The 21,259-nt window shown below is 40.7% G+C and overlaps 1 long non-coding RNA gene across 2 annotated transcripts; it reads left to right on the top strand.

Annotated features, from left to right (window-relative positions):
- Positions 1-3,355: 3,355 nt before the first annotated feature.
- Positions 3,356-13,361, top strand: LOC111609365. 2 transcript variants are annotated; one of them, XR_002753092.1, is made up of 3 exons: positions 3,356-4,851; positions 6,047-6,147; positions 12,995-13,361. It is a non-coding gene; the product is annotated as an uncharacterized LOC111609365 (long non-coding RNA). The 2 variants fall into 2 exon arrangements; XR_002753091.1 differs by having other exon boundaries at positions 6,044-6,147.
- The last annotated feature ends 7,898 nt before the right edge of the window (positions 13,362-21,259 follow it).

The raw sequence follows: 21,259 nt of genomic DNA, 5'->3' as shown, positions 1-21,259 counted from the left end.
AAGGAGCCTGAATCCGACCGTAGATGAGACGAAGACAGGAATCCGTTCAACGCCTCTGAACTGTGTGACAGAAAAGAAAGGGGGCAGCAGATCCCTGGGCCCACCCAGGAGCCGCACAGATAACTGGCGTTTCAACGTTGCTCGGCAGATTTATGCCGCAGACGCAGAAATGACAAGTTTGCTGTGATTTTCTTTCTCTCTCTTTTACCTCAATGTGGATTTTTGGCATTCTTTTGGTTTGCATTGTTTTGTTTTACCATCAAATCAGACAACGGCTCTTTCGAGAAGAATCTAGCAGATTTTGGGGGGTTTTGAGAGCAACATGAAGGCTCACGACTTGTTCTGTGGCCCCTTCAATCAGGAGGGCTACCTGCTTACACTGGAAAAACACAAAATCTTACCAAGTAACTCTGTTTTTCCAATACAGAAAAACAAGAGCTGAATTGACGTAAATGCACTGAATTCCACTTTATTTGGCAACTCTGCACCAGTACAGCACTCTGACCAAGATGGTGAAGATGTTGTTGTATTTCAAACATGTAAAAAACGACACAACTTTAATTTGTTCAGTCAGTGCGAACAGGAGTAGAACAGCCAATGTAAAAAGAAATAATAAAGAAACTGACAAAAACAATAGGTTGAATTTTTGTAAAAAAAAAATAAATAAATAAAATAAACTGCAAAAAACCTTCTTTCAAATGGTTCAGAAATTCAATTAGGAATTCCAAATATAATGGAATATAAATAATAAAGAATGACGTTTTCAATCTAGAAGTTTTCTTTTTACATTGGGACCGATACAGATATTAATATGAAATCGCTGCATCTCTATTTCCAAGTGTAATAAGATATTTGCACTAGATAGAAGCTAGACCAAAAATATTTTTGTAACATTTTGTGTTTTTGTAGTGCAAGTAGTTGAATTGTCTCCTCAACATGCCTCTAAGTTGGGCAACTCAACCATTGGACACAAAAAACATCATTTAATTAAAAAAAAAAAAAAGCAACATGACTGAATGAAAAACTAATATAAACCATTTTATTAAGCTGGGAAAATAATTGCCAATATTTCTTCCTTGACAAAAGGTCAGGATTCATGAAGATCTCCCTGCGTTGTGTTGCCTGCGGGGTCAGTCCGGGTCAAGCAGATATTCCTGGACCAACAGCTCCCTCTTGTGTTCATGTTTGCTCATTGTAACGTCTGTAGATTTCCAGGGAAACACAGATTGCAGAGAAAGTGAAGAGCGTCGGAGTGACAGCGGAACATGTTCGGTGTGGTTTATAAAACCGGCCTGTAGATGGCAGTGTTTCACATGTTACCGTGGTGCACATGTTTCAGTGGAACCAGGCACATTAGAACGGATGTGTTCCAGTATCTTAGTTCACGACATGTTACTGGAAGAGAATGAGCTGCATAGATGTATAATATAAGATTTAATCTGTTAAATTTATTTCTGCAGTCAGATTGGAAGCATTTTTCTTCCTCTCGGCTCCCTGGTCGTGTTTAGTTTTGCACGCATCCTGACCTTTGTGTTTGCGCGGCGCATTCCTGTGGTGACTGTGCCTGAGAAAAGAAAACAGTGTTCAAAAAAAAAAGAAAAGAAAAGCTGCCGCCTTAGCGAGCGGAGCTGCAACTCTTGACGTTTCTGCGGAAGAGTTCAGGTGTGTGTGGGCGTCATGCCCGCCTCTCTATTCCAGGACAAGAAATGGCCGGGCAGATATTCTGCTGCTCGGCAATCATGAAAGGCTTCCTTTCATGCGCTCCGTCTCACACATAGAAATACCAAAAAACATGCATCACCACAGATGTTGACATGCACTAGTAGGAGGAGCCAGTGACCTGAAGGTTGACCTTTTAGTGACTCATCTGGACTCTTTATTTTCCAACTTGACTGATTTTTTTAAAGACAAGAATTGGTGACAAGATTTAGATTTACAGGCAGAAGAACACTGAAAAAAAGCAACATAAAATCTTTTTTGGTCTGGTTTCTAGTGCAAATATCTTAGTAGAGTTTAAATAAGACAAAACTAACTCATATATCCTTAAGCAAGATATAGGAGCTTGTTTTGAATAAATAATTATTGAATTTTCATGAAAAAAGTACGACTTCTACTGGGAGATTATTTTACTTATGACATGAAAAATGTCTAGTTCTTAAGTGAACTAATTTGCCAATGGAACCAGTTCTTTTTTAAAAGTCAATACTAAGACATTATCCACTTAAAACAAGCTCTTATATGTTTCTGAAAATGATCTCTAAATTAGTTTTGTCTTATTTTGAGTAGGGATGCACCGGTCCACTTTTGTCACTTCCGATACTGATACTGATACTGATATCGGATGAGGCAAAACTAATCCGATACAGAAAATCTGACATAAATGCACTGAACTACAAATTTATTTGCTAACTCTGCTCCAGTACAGCACACTTAAACACAGCAACTGCTTCACAGTCTTATTTCAAGTGTACTAAGGTATTTGCACTAGAAACTAGACCAAAACTTCTTGGTAAGATTTTGTGTTGTTGCAGTGGCAGATCTGCAGAAAGTTCCAGGAAGTCCTGATTGTGTTCTGAATGTGGCAGCAGCCTCCTAGAGACTGCATGTGTCTGCACTAAAAAGAATGAAATATTTGTCCTGAGAGAAAAACAAACTGGATTTAAATAATAATTTAAAAAAAACCCAACAACAAATAATTAAGGGAAAGTGTTATGGTCTGATGAAATGATCTCCTGTCACCTGCAGAAATTCACTCACAGCTCAGAGACGACCTATCAGACCCAGGAGGCGGGTCTCTGAGCTGTCAATCATGCTCATTTTTTGAGTACCTCACACCCTCTTGCCACTGCTGCACTACGGCTAGCGGCTAGCCGTAACCTGTCGTGAATGCTAGGGCTAGTTAGCATGGCCGCTAAGGACAACAGATGAGCAGTTTTCCTGTAACTGTAAGTTGTTTCTCTGCTATTAGCACATTTATCAGCGAGTAAACGCTGAAAATCACCATGCGTCAGTGAACGGAGGGAGTTTTCTGTCAAAACGTGAAACCACTTTCTCTAAAAATAAAAATAAAGCTGTTAAGTAAGCCTTTTTTTATACCTGGCTCTACTCTTTTTTTTATATCTACATTTATAAAAAAAAATTAAGTTCAGTAGTTGATTTTACCTGGATGAGTGTGTAGCTTTCAGCTGAAAAAAAATTACATTTTTTTTGTAATTCAACACACTGAGGAAGAAAACAATTAGTGAAAATCATAACAAACTGTATTGAAAAATTGTGTTTTAATATATACATATATATACTTTAGCATCTAATGTATATTTTCCAGTGAATGATTTTATAAGATAATAGTCTTCTGTTGGGTGAAAATAGGAAACTACTCATCATCCAACCCACATAATAACACAAGACAGGAGAGCAAAAAACAACAACAAAAAAAACCAGAACATCTCTCCAACTTTCCGTGGAAAAATGTCGAGACAATGAACACTGGTAGCTTATTAAACCATGGCCAAACACACATATGCCATAATTAGAGCCAAATGTGGTTCAGGAAAAAAATATTGGAGCGTTTGTCTGTTTCCTTTGTAATTCGTCTCTTGCTTCGGCCGGGTTACTGCAGGCAGATCGAATCATATTGCAGCCTGAAGCCAAACGAGGCAACGCGGCCGTGCAGCTCCGCTCTTTGTTTTTGTTTTTCACCGAGTGAAAAAAGAGGAAAGATGCAACTCTGGTCAGCGTTCAGTGATGTGAAACACCAGAGCTGCATTTTATTAGTTTGGTGTGATGTGCATTTTATTTTTCAATTGGAATAAAGTAAAATAAAAAAGTCATCTTGTGTTGATATTGTTTTGCATCTTTTAATTGCATTACCTAGATCCAAAAGACTGTACGTTTAAAAAAATAGCGTCAGAAAAAAAGAATACATACATATATATATTCTTAGAACTACATTTTGACTTTTGAATAAAAATGGAACGCTCAACAAAACATCGTCCTTCAACTTATTTTTCTATTTATGGAACAAATCCTCCTTTGTTCATAAAATGACTTTTTGTTTCCAAGCAGCAGCGCTGGAAAACGTCTCTGAACCAACTTTTAAAAAAATTGTTCTAATTTGTTACAGCCAATTTGACTTGTTTTGTTCAAGCTTTAATTCTCATTTCAGAATTATAATTGTATAAATTCAAATCTGCATAACAGCTTGTGCCAAAACTAGTATAATTAACTTTTTTTTTTTTTAAGTTGGTTGGAAGAAACTTTTTTTCAGTGAGGACTCCGAGGCGGGAAGCGTCATCCGTTACCAGTCAGCCGCTGGCTCTGGCTGGGATCGGTGATGTCATTGGAAACCCGGGGAAGGAAGTGGCAGTGAAGTGGTTCAGCTGTGTCTCAGTGGGGGGTGAGGGGTCGTGGAGGTGGGGTGGGATGGAGGGGAACAGATTCCTCAGGATCCAGGAAACAAACTCCGACTCAGGAAGCAGGAAACCTGTTAGTCACATTAGCCACAGGGTCATCCCAGGGAAGGGAAGGTCTCAGTGAAAGAAAACACTTTGCTTTAAAACAGCTTTATTGTGATGGAACAGCTGCAGAACTACAATCTTAGACAATAAATGAATAAATAAAAAGTTTGACTTGCGCTCAGCAGGAGAAGAACGTGGAAGCTCCTGCAGCGATGCACCTCAGGGAGGAACTACTCTTCTGATTCTCCCTCCATGTCAGTTGTAGCACATGGTTCTGACTTGGGCAGATCCAGGTCAAAGGTTTCTTTTATGATACAAACAGAACGGCTGCATTAAACCGCTTGGAGACGGGAACTGAGTTTTGGGAAAATGCCGAGTAGGTTTTAGGCCCGAGGTGTGTTTCGTTCGTATTTCTAATATAAATTTAGCTGTGAATTTGCTGTGAACACACACAGTGTGTGTTTGACCTGTGTCCAGGTTTGTTTCAGGTTTTATCTGAACATTTTCCAGGTTTTGGACTTTGCTCATAACACAGGAAGACGTGTGTGTATAGCAGATTCTGAGCTCAAAGAGAGAAGCCAACTTTCCAAACTGTAACTTGGGAAGACTGAAAATGTTTTTTGCTGCTATACGGTTTTAAATCATAAAGTTGCACTGGGATGTCCCTTTTACGTTACTGCTAAATAGTGAAACTTAATTAATCACTCACTATTAATCGCTGATATTCACATTCAACAGATTCTAGACATTTCAAACGAAATTAACTAATAAAATCCATTTTATTAGTTAAAGTTTATTAGTTAAAACAAACTGGACAATGCCATGTCCAGTTTATAGACAAGTCATTTTTTAAAAATGTGCACATTTTTAGTTTTCTGGCAAGTATTTGGACAGAATTTTCCCTATAAACACTTTCTAAACCCCCAAAACATTTATTTACTATTTAATCTGTCAGATTTTGTTTCTATTTTTCTCGTCTTGTCTGGATTTAACCGTTGATTCTGTGTATTCTGTTAATATTTCATCCATCCATTTTCTAACACCCTCATCCTAGTGGGGTCAGGAGGGTGCTGGTCTATCTCCAGTGAGACACTGTGGGCGAGAGGCGGGGGTCGCCCTGGACGGGTCGCCACACACACACACTTAAGGAGAATTTAGAGAAACCAATTAGCCAGAGTACCTGGAGAGAACCCACCATGCACAGAGAGAACATACAAACTCCATGCAGAAAGACTCTGGGGTATAGGTCCGTAAACACCTTTTCAATTTATGCACCACTTATGAATTCATTTTATTTGACTTTGATTTGAATTTCGTTGATTTGCCGTTAAGAATCTTATTAACTGTTATCATGTGTCTGAGCGATTTAAAAGCAGCACACATTTTAATAACCCACCCAGAGCTGGTGGGTTTTTTTTTTTTTTACCAGACTAGTTTTCACCCAATCTGTACATATTCTACCGAGACGCTCCTAGAACAGAGGAGAGAACAAAGTGGCGTCATTCTGTTCACACAGTTCTGGTTTATGAGCTTTTGAATGTTATTGTGACACATCATCTGTTTTCATCATGTTTTCTTCCTATTAGCAGCTAACAGAGCCTGGTTCTGCTGGCGGTTTCTTCCTCTTGCTCCCTGTTCCCACATGCTGGCCAAAGACCGCTGCAAAGTGAATAACTTGATGCAATCATTGGTTAGTCAATTTATAATCAATCAAATGTTTTTTTCTTATTTTGAACTGAATTTTGTTGAATCACAGCTGAGTCTGAGTAGCCTCACAGTCAACAGATGAGACTCGTCATCATCTGCTCTCCCTGTGACTCGCTCTGACTCTGGATCATGTTTTACTTAGTGACTCGTATGGAGCCCCAGTGGGTTTACTCACGTTGGTTGGGCTGCAGCAAACCATAAATACTTCACATAAATTTACCAACAAGACTGTTTTTACTACTTTTGAAGAGCTAAAGATCACAGATTGACCGTCTGCATTTCTATTGGATTTTACATGTTTTCTTAATGCAAGTATATACTGCTGTAAAAGAAAGCAAGAAGAAGAAAGAGAAAAGCAACAGTAACTCATGGCCTTTTGACTTTGGGTCTGACATTACTCAATTACACAGAGGGACAATACGTCTATGTCTTCATTATGTACTTTTTAATAATTTTATTCTTGGAAACAAGGAAAGATCTTAATGCTCTTTGTGCATCATTGTGAAATGGTGAGATAACATTTTAACTTTTTCACAGATGTCGTTATTGGAATGATAGGAATTCCTTATGTAAGATGTTGACCATCAATAAATTATGGCATTAGTCTTAAAGAGGCAGTATGATGTAAAATTGACTAGGCAATTGTGTTGCCTTGATTCTTTCATGCATGTTTGACAAACCCTTTAATCTTGCCTCACAGAGCGCCGCTCCGTCACAATCCCTCCACTCAGCTCCTTCAGACTAGCCATCAGCGATTAGCAAACATCTGGTACCACTGCACACCTGCTGAGCTCATTATAGGAGCTACTTCCCAGTTAAACGCTGGTAAAAACTTTGTTGAAGGGTTGATAGAGGAACCATGTTGTGATGACTTCTTGTAGGCGGAGTTTCAGAAAGAGCAGGAGTTATTTAAAGAGACAGAGGCCCAGTTTCAAGTTGTTAAATTACAAAGTCAAATTTCTTTTACGTCATATTTTATATATGTAGCATTTCTTTTATAACAACAAAAGTCAACATAGTAACTTGATTATACTATAAAATGCCACTGTGCATCACTGGATTCCAACTGGACTTTTGTCCCGTAAAGTGGTTTTTGATTGGCTCTATTTAATAAATTCTAATTTAAATTGCTTTAGATCTATGGGAGATTTTCTGTCTCTGGCGACTTTTTCGTGAGTTGCAAAAGAAACAATTGCCGGCTCCTACAGTTAAATGTTGCGCAAAGCTTCTGCTGTTGCCTTGGTGACATTTCAGCTGTTCCACCACCTTACAAGCTAAATCCATTACTGAATTGAACGGTTAAGTTTAAATGACACCATTCTTTCCTGGTAACGTTTTATGTATTTCATTTGTTTTTCCTGTGAATATATCAAGACTTTTTGCATTTGTTTCTTGGTTCATGGTCAGTGTGAAATTATCGCCACCTGCACCACTTGCGGAGCAGAAAGCAACAAACTCAGCCAGGAACGTTTTCCATCTGTCCTTCTTCACAACGCGCTGCCCTGACTTGAGCAAAACCGTTTGCTTTTCAAACAGCCAAACCAGCCATGAAGTTGGAAAATGTCCGCCAAATCATTTGCACCAATCCCCCAACACGGAGTTGGAGCTAATTAACAGATCCCCCTAGTGAACACATTACAATTCTTGCAAATGCTTCAAAACCAACAATTTTAGATTCTCTTCTTTTGTGGTCTTTGCACATGTTGTGAAAAAGCAATTCCCTCACTGATCAAAGCATAGTTTTTGCGAGTTCCTGTTGTCTGACAGAGGCTTTGCTAAAACAGCTTCTCATGGTCATGTGTGTAATGGTGTGAGAAAGTCTGCATTAAAGGGACTCTGTGCCCTTTGGGTCTGACGCTGTGGAAGACATGCTGCTGTTGTCTCTGTGATAATGTCAACATCGGGACGGCGCAGACTGTCCGCCTCGCTGCTCCTCAATGGGGAGCGCCGTATCCGTATCAAAGGCGGGACGCGGCGTTCAAAGCGCGGGGACACTTGAAAGCTTAGCACCGGCTCGGTTCTGGACTACGTGTTGGATTTTGAGAGCTTTGTTCCAAATAATGTCACATCTAACGTAGACAAGATCTCGCTCCCCTTGTAATCACAGCCAAATCTGTTAGCTGAATGGCGCCGCCCGGTGAAACCAGACACTTCAGCCTCGAATTGCCTTTTTGCTGAAAATGTGGTTTGTAAATACATAAAACAAATAAATTCAGCTCAAAATTGAAAGCGAATGTTTTGCAGACCCGCCGACTGAAAATGACCAGGACAAAAGCTGCCAGTTATTATTCCATCAAACGTTGCCCACTCGCCATATTCTCCATAAGGGTTTGATATGAACGTTTGGGTTCTGGAAGAGAAGCCAGAAGCCATTGAAAAGAGAAATGGCATCAAAATGTCGGCCATGTTTCCGATTGGGATTACATTTTCCTCACATCCATTCTTGATTAAACAATAACTGGTCCGCTGGTTCTGCTGTTGGTTCGCGCTCTCTGCAGTACTTTTTTACCCCCACTCTTGATCCAATTAATAATCAAACAAAGGGTTCAAAGTCTTGCCGAAGGACACTTCAGCACATGGCATCGAACCGACAGTATTCTGGTTGAAAAACAACCAGCCGACTTCTCTGTTCTATATTTGATTTCCACAATGAGAAACGCATTCTTATACTTCTCAAATTTAAAGCAGATTTAGGACTTCCGCTTTGTGTGTGTAATGCATTCTACTGTTACATTTGAAATCACATCCAAAGAATACAAAAAATTCACCAAAATGCTAACGAGATAAAAGCGGAACTTTTTGGGAGGTGTCTTCTCCAAACACAGCTTTTCATAAAAACATCAAGGTGTAAAGGTCTTAAATGTAAGATGTTTGATTCACTGATGCTGATCAAGCATCAACCATTGAGGCCTATGAAAGGCCTTGAACACGTGAGTACGTTTGCTGTGGCTCATCTGTTTGCATGCTCTCTATAGATCCACGTTTTCAGACTGTCTGCGGGTTTCGGGTCTGTTACACGGAGCGCCGTTTTCAGCTGTCTCAGATATTTTGGTCCTGAGTGTTTGTGAAAGCTTTTAGCCACAGAGGGGAACTGGCATCACGAGGTGTTGGACGGCGCACATGAAGATGCTCAGTGCGCCGGGGCCTGCTGAAAGACACAAGCAAATGTTTTTGGGTTTTTTTTTTAAATCTGTAATCTGTCCTAAAATAACGGCAACCACCATGTCTCCTGGGGTCTGAGGACAGAGTGCCGTCAGACAGGATGTCAACGCCTTCCACTTCCTCAGATGCCTCTGTGCTGGAATATCAAACCAGCGATCCTCTTCTGGATACATCGTAACAGAAAGCGTACCCCAGAATCTTCTGCAAAGGCAGTTTGAGTAGAAGTATGGCTTCGTATGCAGTAGAGCGTGGAGCGAGCCGTGTCTGCACTACACACTGTCGGATATTAGAATAGTTTAGCAGTTTCACATCACTGTGCTAGCATCTGAGGTAGCCACAACAAGCTGGAGACTTTTTTAAATCATCGGAATACTGTCGGGCACATTATCTTAAAAAGAACTCTGAACACCTCTAGTAATAATAATAATAGTGATAATAAACTTTTATATACATTTAACGATAAATGGCATGTTTTATATCCTTCTCAACAGTCTTTAAATTCATTAGTCATCAAAGCATTTGAGGTTAGAAGGCCTCCTTCCCATCACCATAATCTTTAGATCCCTCCACAGATTTGCTATCACACTGAAGTCATGACTTTGACTAGGCTACTCCAAAATGTTAAGGGGGCAATATTATGTATTTTTCAGGCACACACAACCATCTGATAGCACAATCAAGTAACTATATTACCTTCAGTTGCTCTAAAAAAAAACTGAAGGTATTTTTATAACAAGGATCTGAAACTAGCAAATTTCTTCATATCCATGTATAAAAATCTATGTATAAAGATGTTTATAAATGCAAATATATTTGATGTATGTGTATATATTTTATATATGTTTTAAAAGAAATTTCACTTTGTAATTTATCACATTGATAGTGGGCTGCTCTCTCTTTAAGAAATTCTTCCTCTTTCTGAAACATGGCTCCTCTATTAACCCTTTAACAATGTTTGCTGTTCCACCCTGACTGTGGTGTGGCAGGTCTACACAAAGCCTTGACTTCAGCCTGAGAACACCTTTGTGATGAATTAGCGCACACACGGCAAGCCAGGCCTTCCCGTCCAACATCAGTGTCTGACCTCACTGTTGTGCTTCTGGAAGAACGGTCCAACATTCCACCAAAGACAGAATAGCAGAGGCTGTCACAGGTGCAAAGGATGCAGTAAATGTCCCAGAGCCGGCAGGTCTGGGACATTAGTGATGGTTACACTGGGCGGTACTTGCACCAGCAGCTTTGCATGAGAACAGTGTTATTCTAAAGCCTGGCAGTGGAATGCACAATTCAAACATTACAGACCTGCCAAAACTCTCAACAAAGTTCTTTTCACATGCTGAATAAAGAAATGTCAGAGAAACTCTTTCCAAAATAAACAAAAATAAACTAACAATGCTGTGCAAAAGTTGCAAACCACCCACAATTTCTCCTGTGAAAGACCTTTTATTTATTTTTTAATTTTTTAAAATAGTCCCCACATCATATTTTTCCTCAGACTTTCCAAAGGTCAGTCCAGGGTTTAGTTGGACTGCAGCTTCTTTTTTTCACTCATCATCTATTCATTCCGCCTGACCACAACGGCATATTGCTCAGTGTGTGTCTACAACATGGAAAGAGTGGAGGACAAAAAAGAAGTAATTTCCAGCAAAAAAAAACTAATTCCATCTTCTCATGACTATATAAAGGTCATATCCTGATAGATCCATGTTTCTTCATGGAAGTAGCTCATATAACGAGCTCAGCAGATGCTCATTTCCATCAGGTGTTTGCTAATTCCTGCTGGCTAGTCTGAAGGAGCCGAGTGGGGGAAGGGCTGCTCTGTGAGGAGGAATCTTGGAATCTTGGAAGCTGCAGCTCAGAGGAGGAGCTGTGCTGTGAAGGCGGGGCTAGGTCCCTCCAGGCGTTTTGCACAGCTGAATGGTTGCTACAGGGGATTCAATGATTTCTTAAACATGCATGAAAGAATCAAAGTAACAGCCCAGGTATGTTTTTGATGAAGTAATAAAATCATAACATGATGTAAATCTCAAAAAAGTCAATTTTACACAATATTGCCCCTTTAAGAAATATTGACTCTCTCTTTATTCCACCCACCCAGAGCAGCTTTCTATAATTTTTTTAAATATAATTTTTAAATTATTTTTTCATGCATGTTTGAGAAACCCTTTAATCTCCCATGGCAACCATTCAGCTGTGCAAAACGCCTGGTTGGATCTAGCCCCGCCTTTCAGGACGAAGCTCCTCCTCAGAGCTGCAGTTTCTTAGCTTCTGCTTCTGAGAGCACGACTCCCACTCAGCTCCTTTAGACTAGCCCACAGAGGTTAGCAAACACCTGGTGGACATGCGCATTTTTTAAGCTCATTATAGGAGCTACCTCTCAATTCAGCGCTGATAACGGTTGTAAACTGCATTGATGGAGAAGCATTGTTGTGCTGAAGGCGGGATCTTGCAGAGTTCCAGGGGTCAAAAGTGCTTTTTGGTATTCGTATTAAAATTTTCAACATTCCTTCTACTCCTCCATCTCGACAAAGCCAGGGGTCTAAAATAATACGTTCCTCAGCTGAATTTTTACTACGACAAAAAAAAGAAAACCACTTATGAGCAATAAATGACAAGAAGCGTTGAAAGAATGCCAGTTATTTGCCTTGAGAGAGCCCCTTGTCAGCGTGCCAAATCTTTTCCTCACACATTCCCAGGCTTTCAGTGCGCTGAACCCATTAGCATTCCAGTAACAGAACTTCATGTGGGATTGATTTACTGGACAAAGTCGCTGTGTCCTGCTTCGATAACCAGGATGAATTGCAATTGTTTCCCTCTGCATTATACAGAAATGATGGCGTGCAGGAATGCGCTTTATGCCAGAGGCTTCAGCCTGGACTATCAACACGCTGCCACTGCAACCTGAGATCTACTTTCCCTCTGTTTGCTCTTTGAACACAGAACATCCTAAAGCAATTGCTACACTGCAGCTCTGCCGTTCTCCCTCCTCTGGTTCCGGTTTCACTCCCAGCTCAGTTTATCGGTATGTTGTTAAAGGGCCAGTAGGATGTAAAATTAACGTTTTTTTAGCTTCACATCATGTTATAATGTTATTCCCTCATCAGAATCATGCCTGGAGTGTTGCCTTGATTCTTTCGGGTATGTTTGGGAAATGCTTTAATCTCCATGGCAACCATTCAGCTGTGCAAAACACCTGGTAGGACCTAGCCCAGCCTTGGAGGACAAAGCTCCTCCTCTCAGTTGCAGTTTTCAAGCTTCCAAGCTTCTGCCTCACAAAGCAGCCCTTCCCCACTCCTACAGACTAGCCAGCAGCAATTAGCAAACACACATTAATGGAGCTCATTCTAGGAGACATTTCTCAGAGCAATGCTGGTAAAAACGTTGTTAAAGGGTTAATAGAGAAGCCATGTTATAATGGCTTCCTGAAAGTAGAGTTTCAGAAAGATTAGGAGTTTTTAAATTACGAAGTCAAATTTCCTTTAGATAATATTTGATACATAGCATCTGAAGCAACTGAAGGTAATGTGGTTACTTGTCTGCCTGGAAAACACATGATACTGCCCCTTTAAGACACCTCAAGTAGTTAATTTGCCTTTAAGACATCACATGGATCAGCAGTGAATATTGAACGTTTCACTTATAAATGGCTTGTCTTACATGTTTTGCAGAGCAGTGTCCCCACGGCATGATGCAGTTCAGCGTACATTAACTATCCTGACCCTTTGTGCCTCTGTTTGGTCCATTCTGATGGGGAGATACTACAGCAGAGGTACAACTCCTAATAAGCTTTGTACTTGGCTCATGGAGCTCCTCATCTGCTGCCTCTCTAGCGCACCAACAAGATCAGATTTGGAAAGAAGTTGCCTTTTACAGTTTGATCGTCTCGGTCACCGTTCTCTGTGGCCCAGGAACAAATGGTCCGGTGGTTGGGGACCATTGGTTGCAAAACGTTTTTTGGGTTTAACATGTGCTGCCTGCAGAGAATCACACCTAGAACTCTGTAGCTCTTCCAGTTACCATGGTTGCATATGTCATAATTGGGGACTGTATGATGTTTGTAGAATGTAAAACACTTTGAGCTGACTTGTTGCTATTCAAATAAACTTGACTTGCCTTGATTAAAAGTACAATTTTTCCAAAGCGTTACCCAAGTAAATGTAAGTAGTTACTACCCAACTCTGTGTCAGAGTAAAGGTTACGTTTTTTTATCACACTTTTCATGTATTATTTCCTAAAACGTAAAAACCCACCCCTCCCTTTCCACGTCAATTATCCACGACATGGGAATGTGATTTTTACCATGTCAGACACCACGTGTCCCGCAGTAGTATTCATTGGCCTTAAATGAGACATTTCTAGGATTTATTGGCTCCGCAGAGAAAATGGAAGCAGTCAGAGGTAGAAACACATGTAAGGCTCATTAGTTGGGGAAAGTCTGGCCGGGCCAGCGCCATGTGGGGTTTGAGTCATAGGCTCCTCGTCCACCGGAGTACCACTGATGATGAATGGCCTCTGTCTCACAGTGAAACGCTCAGGGAAATGGAGTCACGTCCAGGAGGTCAACAGAGTCCAGGCAGGGCGCACACATGGGCCTAATCACAGCACAGACACACAGGCAAAGGACCAGCAGCTGAACAAACTCAGAGGCTATCTAACGGAGCGCACTGGGAAGAAAAAGAAATAAAAAAAAAAAAGAATGAGGTGTCAAGGGACATATTGTCCATTAAGGTAACTTTAAACATTTCAAAACTGGAGAAAATTGAATTTCTAATTCTACTCTCTTTACGGTTCGTTAATGTCCAGCAGATGAGTTCCTTGAAGCAGAGCAATAAAAATGTTCAGTTTTGTTTAGCTAAATCAGCAGAGAGCGGGATGTAGAGGATTTAGTTTTATGACAAAGAACACCGGAAGTTATCTGCAATATTATATTTTCAGTTTTCTCTTTTTTTTTATTTGCCTCAGAAGGTTTGTCCATTTGCAGGCTGCAGTCTGACTTCATGCCAGAACCAACCGGCTTCTCGTCCAATCAGACTCTAGGGATGTAGTGATCCTGACTTTTTGTCCTCAATGCCATTCTGAGTCACTGAGATAAAATGCATTTGCTTATACAAAGACTTGGTCTTCATTAATGGGGCAGTGTTATGTAAAGTCAACATTTTTTAGCTTTATGTAGTCATAATGTTATTCCCTCAGCAAAAACATACCTGGAGTGTTGCCTTGATACTTCCATGCATGTTTGAGAAATCCTTTAATCTCCATGGCAACCACTTAGCTGAGCAAAACTCCTCTGTGGCCCTAGGTCCGCCTTCAAGGACGAAGCTCCGACCAATCCCCTTGGCTCCACTCAGCTCCTCCAGACTAGCCAGAAGCAATTAGCTTCTGGCTGGTAAAACCCTGGTGAAACTCTGCATCAGCTGAGCTCATTACAGGAGCTACTTCTCAGAGCAACGCTGGTAAAAACATTGTTAAAGGGTTAATAGAGGAGCCATGTTGTGATGACTTCCTGAAGGCTGAGCTTCAGAAAGAGTAGGAGCTTCTTAAAGAGACAGACACACAATTTTAAGGCATTAAATTTTGATGTCAAATTTCTTTTATCTCATATTTGACAAAATTGGCCTCTCCAAATTCTTCATAGGTATGTGCATGGTTGTCTATCTGTCTCTGTGTTGCCCTGTGACAGACTGGTGACCTGTCCAGGGTGACCCCCGCCTCTCTCCCTGAATGTTAGCTGGAGATAGACCAGAACCTCCCAACCCCACTAGGGACAAGGGTGTAAAGAAAATGGATGGATGAATCATATTTGATATATACATTTCACTAATATCATGGGGAAAACTTATTGTTATAAGTGGAACTAGTACTTTTTTTTTAATCAAGGAATTATTGGCTTAACACTAACTCCTATATCTTGCTGAAAAGGTACTTGTAAGTTAATTTTGTCTTTCTTATTTTTTGCACCAGAATCTAGACCAAAAATACCTGGTAAGATTTTGTGCTTTTGCAGGGTAAGGATTAGTGAGGAAGATTAGGTCCTTGTCTGTAGCTAGACTTTTCAAATTGACACATTGTCTCTCAACTGGTTCAAGAAATTCAGTAAAATGGCCGTCAGATCTCAGATCTCCTCTGGCTTCTTGTTCTGCTCTGTTTCCAAACAGTGTACCGAGGAGCGGTGGCTGGGGTCTCTGCTGTGGGCGGGGCTAAAGTCCACACCCACAACACACACTCAAAAACAGATTCCATACATCTGATATACACACATACAGCTGGTGAGAAGCTGCTTAAATGTTGTTTGTCTCCTGCCATGCCACACTAATCAGACTCATATGGGAATCATTAGGCTGTAGGGGTTACATAAGAATCCAGCCTTTATCTCCTGATCAGGCCCTCTTACGCTCAAACAAACTTTTCAGCTGCCTCTGTATTCTGCTTCCTTTCTTTTTTCCCTCAGCAGACATATTTCCTCCCGTACCTTTTAATAGTTCGTAAGTATCCCGCTCTCTTTGCTGAGCCTCCATAATGTCTCGCTCGTAAAGAGCACTTCCAGTGGAATTGGGTTTTTATTGAGTCTGCATAGCCGTTTGTCCTGCGTATGGGAGGAACCTGTGAAATATAGGATGGGAACTTGCATGCAAAAAACTCCTTGCAGATGATGACCATCGTTGGTTTTATCTGCCAATTTGTCAAAGTAAAGTGCTAAATCTTAGATGTACGTGATATATAACAGAAAAAGGGACACAGGGCTTTGTTACTAATTGTCAACACTACGACAACTAGAAAGCAAGGTCAGAAAAAAAATTTAATCAACAAAATAGCGAGGGTGGAAAAACGGACAGTTATGCTAGCTTGACTTTGACAACTTTAACATGTAGACGTGCTGCAGAATTCGATGTGTTTCGGTTCAGTTAATGAGGCGACGAACACACCGACTCTCTGACAGATCCTCAGCACAGCAGGAGTTTAAATTAGCTAATCAACCACAGCCGTGTTCAGATAATCACTTATTAATAATTGCAAAATAAACATCAAGCCTGAAAAGATAAAACTGCAACAGACTGAATGTTCTGTTTCTTGCGTGGAAAGAGTTTGCGTGTTTTTCTGGGTTGGAATCCTGATACGCTATTGAAGCTTTTGTCAGACAGTTGCTAAGTCAGCCGGCAAGTGTGTAGCGTAGCCGACAAAAAGAATACAAGTGGTTTTGAATTGTTCAACATTTTCTTTCTGCGTTATTTTCCTTCTGCGGTGGGCCACTGCACTACATTAATAATGCCTAGATCTCCATGTTTAATTCTCTTAATGGAATCGTTCTACTGTGGCTATGGATGGAAAGTAAAAGAATCGTCTTTCTGTCCTCCAGCATTGTGCGCATGCCCGAAATTTCCGGATGTAAACAATAACATACAACGTGTCAATAGAGGATCATTCCAGCTGCAAAATGGAGTTCAGGTGTGGCCCCATCCAGTGAAGCCTGTCTCTCTTTAGGCTACAGTTGTAGCAGGCTGCCAGCAATCTGCACACTGCTCACTGTTTTTATGGCCCACATGAGAACAATCAGGAGCCGGACAGCTCTGACTCTCAGAGAGTCCTGAGCCACTCCCCCAAAATAAGACTTTGAATAAGAACATGTGAGACCCGGATGGGCGGGATCCTCTGGCCGGGAGTCGAGATTTCACAGGTGGAGGGTACAGCAGGAGCAAGAGGTCGCAGAGGCCTCATGGAAACTGTCACAGAAAGTTAAAGCAGGAGTTGTCACGGGCGACCATCTTGATGGGAATAGAACACGACTTAGCGGGTCTGGGAGTGATTTGACTGTTAGAGGAATGCAGCAGTCTCCTGTACAGCAGCTGGGACTACAGAGTAAATCATGGAGACCTGTGAAGACGCTTTGGAAAGCTACTTTGGCGAACGCCGGCGTTCTGTGTAAACCTGTCAGTGAAAAGAAACACGTTTCTGACCCTGCCCTGGTGAATCGAAGCCGTCACATGGAGGAAGACAAGCTTTCTTCACAATGTACAGCCAACTGCTCCCTGCTAGGGTCGCACTTATCCACTTGTTTCACTTTCAATACCAATACCGATATCGGAGGTTTAGTATCGGCTGATTCGATACAGAGAAACAGCTGAAGTGACTTTAAACGTTGCACTTGCTCGCTACGCCACAAACGATGGAGCATCCTTGTTTTCGTGGCGTGTCGCTGCAAACTTGTTCCTTCCTCGTAAGGCGTTGTAAATAAACAGCCGAATTCTTTGTTTTCCTGCTGGTGTTCGGGAGGAAAACTGAAGGAAAAACGTCTGACGAAGAGGATAAAAGTAAACTGGACGTGGATGGAGAACAAATCCAGTGTTACACCAACCTTTAGCAATCATCTTCAACAAATATAATTGTATGAGTCAGAAATAAGTCCTAAAAACAAAATCTAAGATATCTCTTTTGATGAACTTTGCATAGAGCCCACTGCAGCAGCAGCTGTAAGCTGGTACAGAAGCGCAACATTCCTTTGCTTTGAGACAACACAGACTAAGTGGTTGACTTTTCTTTACGTAGGCCTTAATTACAAACTAAACTGGGAGACGTTTGCAGAGGAAATGGAAAAACATGCTCTGAACAAGCCATTAAAACAGCACAGAGACTCATTGTCTTGTTACGGCAGCAAACGTGACTTTCATCACTCACTTTCTCAGAAGTCGTGGACAATCAGGGAACAAAATTGTAATTCACGTCACTATTTTAGAGCTTTCTCACACCAAGAAGCAGCAGCAACTTTGCAGAAAAACACACAGTCCTTCACACACACACACGCACACCCACACACGCACACACACACACACACACACACACACACACACACACACACACACACACACACACACACACACACACACACACACACACGCACACACACCGCCACACATCTTAACACTCCCTAGCTACATTTCCTACATATTATAACCACAAACAAATATGTTTTATGTGTTTTTTTGTAACAGAGCTACAAAAAAGCAGGGCATAGTTGTGAAGTGAACGGAAAAAATAGTTTTATTATTATGAATAAATATATAAAATGTGTAGTGTGCAATTGCATGCAGATTTTAATGGAAGATGGATGGAGCTACATGTTGGATAACTTTTAGTTGTGCGGCAAACTAGCGGTATTGTAGAGGGCCGCACTGGGTTAACGCGGTGAATTTCTAACTGTCCGACTCGTGCTTCATTATACTCCAAGTCGCCTCAGTTGTTGCAATCATCAATTTATTCCACTGCGACAGCCATACTTCAGACTTTACAAGGACTGACACATACTGACCAGGCTAAACCATACAATGGTGACAACAATAAACGACATTACAACATGGTCAACAGAAATTATGACCACCACCGGCTCACCCGCTTCCTCATACATACAAATCAGCGCGCCAGTATGGCTCCCATTCATACCTTAGTGACAGTCACGCCCACCTCGACACACCCACCACCCAAGTGTCAAAGCCGTGTGCTCCTACCACGTCAGTAATTGCTTATTTCAATCATAAGGCTCTTACAACTTTGTTAGCAGCTCTAACAAATCTGACATGAGGGTGAAGTCTGACCTTTCAGCAGCGACCCAGAGCAACATGGAAATGGTTCAGCTCAAAGCATATTCATATGTTAGAATGACCTAGTGAAAGTACAGACCTAAATCTTATTATTAATAACAAAGAATATCTTCTGGTGAGCCTCAGGGCTTTATTTTTGGGCCCAACTTTGTTCAGTATTTACATGAAAACATGGTAGACATGTACCTGATGCTAAAGTCATCCTCTATGCTGACGATACAGTCATGTACTACTGAGGCCTACAGATTTCTTGTAATGTTGTGGAATGTCATCTTATAGATTTGAAACTAATTTTAAATGTTTCTAACAAATTCTTTTTTTCCCCCAAGACTCCTCTAAGGCTGTTTTCCTTACAAGGGAACACTATCGACATGCTACCTTCTTACAAGTACCTTAGGGTTTTGATTGATGACCGGCTCTCCTGTAGGGATCATTATCGAAAAGTTAAAAGTGAAATTCTGCTTCAGAACATTCTTTACTTTTGCTGCCAAGACGATGTAGGAAACATGGCTGCTGCCATCTTTCCTGCCTTATCGGACTCCGGCGACCTTCTTTACAGATGTTCCTTATCCAGTCTGTGAGAACTTGAGCTGTTTGGCAAAGACTGGGTGAAAAATGTCAGTCTGTGTATGTAAAAACACTAGTTGAGTAACATAACTGCCTTTCTGTTCTGTCTAAGTTTCTTGATTGTTTGCATGGGGACATGCGTCAGGCATAAACAAAAACAGGACACTAACATTTATAGTCATGGCTAATTTGCAATGCTTGTTCCCATTGTGCTGTTTTCACAACATAAAACAGTTTAATAGACAATAAAACAGCATACCCAAGATAAAATGTTATACATAACATAAATGCTAAAATTAACTTAAAACCGACCACATTGAAACAATAGGCTGACTGTTAACCATGACTGTAAAGCTAAACCTGCTCTACTTTAAGAAACTCCTTCAGTCTTAATCTAAAAATGTGCCAGTCTGGAAAACGCTTCAAGTCCTCGGGTAAGGAACTTCACACAGTCATGGCTTGCACAGAAAAAAATATGTTGCGCAACAAAGTTGTTGTTGCTGAAAGCACCATGAGTCACTTAACTTCCACACTGAAGAGGAACTACAAGGTCACTGAGCACCTGAGGAGCCTCACCTTTCAAACATTTAAAAATGAATGATGCATTGCAATATCTAACAATCCGGGGTTTTGAGAACATGGCAACAATGAAATCTTAACTTTAATTGCTCGGTTACGTACCGTCTTTTGAGGCCTGATGGTTGTTGGTGTTGCTTGGAACCGAGACGTCACACAACTTAATGGCAGAGAATCGATGGAAAGCATGAAACTGTTTGCACCTTGAAACAGAAGACAGTCCCTGTGCACCTCCAGTGGAATTGAAAGGTGGCTCGACAAAATATTGGCACGTTTTAGAATTTCATTTGTAAATGGTCTTTGAAAATCGTTTAATCAATTGCACCAAATTCTAATAAAACACGTTGAAGTTAAGAATCTTAAAGTGACATGTAAAAATTGTCCAGGGGAGTGAATACTTTTGTAAGGTCCTGTAAGAGTAAAGGGTGTTTTATTATAGACATGTGTGGTGAGATTCTAGTCAATACTTTGACTTTCATGAATTTTTCATACATATATATATATATATATATATATATATATATATATATATATATATATATATATATATATATATATATATACTTATATTCTAATATTTGACATCCATGTTTCCTCCTAATATTTTAAAAGGGCAGTATTATGTGTTTTCCAGGCATACCATTTTATAGGACAATCAAGTAACTATGTTACCTTCAATTGTTACAAAAATGCTATACATATCAAACAAGACTTAAAGGAAATTTGACTTTGTAATTTAATGCCTTCAGACTGGGCCTCTGTCTCTTTAAGAAACTCCTGCTCTTTCTGAAACTCCGCCTTCAGGAAATCATCACAACATGGCTCCTGTATTAACCCTTTAATGTTTTTACCAGCGTTGCTCTGAGAAGTAGCTCCTATAATGAGCTCAGCAGATGTGTTTGCTAATTGCTGCTAGCTAGTCTGAAGGAGCTGAGTGGGGAGGGCGGTGCGCTCCGAGAAGGAGCTTCGTCCTTGAAGGCGGGGCTAAGTCCACCCAGACGTTTTTGGACTAGCTGACTGGTTGCTGTGGAGATTAAAGGATTTCTCAAACATGCAAGAAAGAATCGAAGCAACACTGCAGGTAGATTTGTGACGAGTGTATAACATTATAATATCACGTAAAAGATTTTTTAAAAGTTGATTTTACATATTACTGTCCCTTTAAACCGTACAGGAAGACGGCTCTGTTTTACGTTTGGG

This window comes from Xiphophorus maculatus, chromosome 7, assembly GCF_002775205.1.
Source record: "Xiphophorus maculatus strain JP 163 A chromosome 7, X_maculatus-5.0-male, whole genome shotgun sequence".
Classification (NCBI taxonomy): domain Eukaryota; kingdom Metazoa; phylum Chordata; class Actinopteri; order Cyprinodontiformes; family Poeciliidae; genus Xiphophorus; species Xiphophorus maculatus.
Note: the sequence above shows the minus strand (reverse complement) of the source record. Positions and strands in the feature narration are given on the sequence as shown.